The sequence below is a fragment of the Nanorana parkeri genome, unplaced genomic scaffold (assembly GCF_000935625.1).
Source record: "Nanorana parkeri isolate BGI_ZX_2015 unplaced genomic scaffold, ASM93562v1 scaffold351, whole genome shotgun sequence".
Taxonomy (NCBI): Eukaryota; Metazoa; Chordata; class Amphibia; order Anura; family Dicroglossidae; genus Nanorana; species Nanorana parkeri.
Genome location: NW_017306619.1, coordinates 767,558 through 769,423, shown reverse-complemented (window position 1 = coordinate 769,423; position 1,866 = coordinate 767,558). Strand labels below are relative to the sequence as shown.

The 1,866-nt window shown below is 43.3% G+C and overlaps 1 protein-coding gene across 1 annotated transcript in view; it reads left to right on the top strand.

Annotated features, from left to right (window-relative positions):
* The window catches only part of OBSCN (obscurin, cytoskeletal calmodulin and titin-interacting RhoGEF), a 233,575-nt gene that overhangs the window by 101,573 nt on the left and 130,136 nt on the right, over positions 1-1,866 (top strand). The gene's annotated exons all lie outside the window — the stretch shown is intronic.

The window sequence follows — 1,866 nt, the reverse complement described above, 5'->3', positions numbered from 1 at the left end:
TATATGACTGCAATAAGAAACGTCTGTAGACAGGATATTTAAAGTGTTTTCCCCACACATAGGCACTTTGATAAAGTAAAACCAGCTGATTGGGCCGTGGTTGATGTGTCCTATGAAGTTGCCCCAGTCCTATAACAAAATAATAATAATAACGACATGGTGCGTGCTTCCCATTTTGTAATATTCTTTTCATTCCACGTTCAGCTGTTCCTCCCCGATTTAAGGAGGAACTGAAAAGCACAGAAAGCCTGGAGGGACAGTCAGCAGCCCTACGTTGTATGTTGACCAAACCAAAAGCTTCTCTGGAGTGGAAGAAAGGACAAAGGACTCTTAAATCTGGAGATAAATACAGATTGGTCCAGGAGGGTCTCAATGCTGAGCTGGTCATAAATCGACTGGAACTGGGAGATGCTGGTGAATACACGTGTGTATGTGGAGACCATCAGACAACTGCATCTCTTACCGTGAAGGGTAATGATATTCTTCTGACCCCCTACGGTCACCTTCTGTTGGCTTCACATTTGCCTTCGCTTCACCTTCACCCGTCTCCTCTAATAACCTGTTATCATCATCTTAATGCAATTCCATTACCAGTTCTTATGTCTCTTCTTCCATTATCACCTCTTTGCTCTTACTTTCTTACCTGTTCATCATCATTGTGACGAGTATTCAGCTGACAGCATGGCCATATATGTAACCTTCTAATGGTCTTACCAAAACATCAAAACTTATAAGTCTCATCTTTATATGTTGTTTTTTTATTGTGATAGTTTATGTGTCTTACATTATACTCATTGTATCTTTTAATGACCATAGATTCTGGTTTCCATCTGTCTTCCCTCCTCTTGTGCTGCAGAAGTTAAATATAAATTAATCTGCACTTACAGGTTTCCCGTAAAAGTTTACATTTAAAGTGTTAAAATTTTAAATAAAAAAGAATTCCATTTCCCAACCAGCAACTAGAGACTTGGGCTCCTCTTCACATGTCTACCTATCTATTCTTAGCTGCACTGTTGAACAGAAATTCTGCTGTTTACAGAGCTGAGTAGCTAAAACTACTTATTGCTATCCACCTCCCTCCTCCAGATTGTTCTGTAGAGTTAGAGGGGGAGAGCCTGATGGCAAGAAGTTTCTCTCTCTCTTTTTAGAAAACCCATTACATCCATTACCAGGGCCGGATTCCCGGCAAGGCCACCGTGGCCCGGCCTCGGGGCGGCACTGAGCAGAGGGGCAGCACAGGTTTGAAGTCACCTGATGCCCGGTACATGGAGTTCCGGGCGCCGGGCGGTAATTTGTTTTCTACATTTAGCCCTGCTTTGCCCAAGCTGAGCTAAATGTAGAATAGGAGAAATCACCTGTTTCTTTAGAAGTAATCTCGGCGATGTCGCTGAGATCACTTGTAATTAGACTGCAGCCGGTCCGTCCTCCCCCCGCCGCCCCCTCCCTCCCCTGCACTTACCTCTCTCCATGCTGCATCCTCCCGGCTCCGTCTCCCGGCTCCGTCCTCGCCGCCGCCTTCAGAATGGAGAGCTGTAAGCAGAGCGGCATGGTTAAAAGTAACCCTGCCGCTCCGTGTACACAGTGAGAGGGGAGAGCTGTGCTGTGCTCTTCCCCTCTCACCTGTCACAGGAGTTCCAGCACAGCGCTGCGCTAGAACTCCTGTATTGGAGGTGACAGGTTCAATAAAGAGAACCCGTCACCTCCAAATGCTTTCACACAGTGATGTGTGATAGCAATAAAGTTAGGTGAAAAAGAAATTGCTAAAAAAATTATTACATAAATAAAAATAAGAAAAAAATCATAAGTAATAATAATTACATTAAAAAATAAAGTAATAAATAAAGTAAAAAATAGTAAGAAAAATAT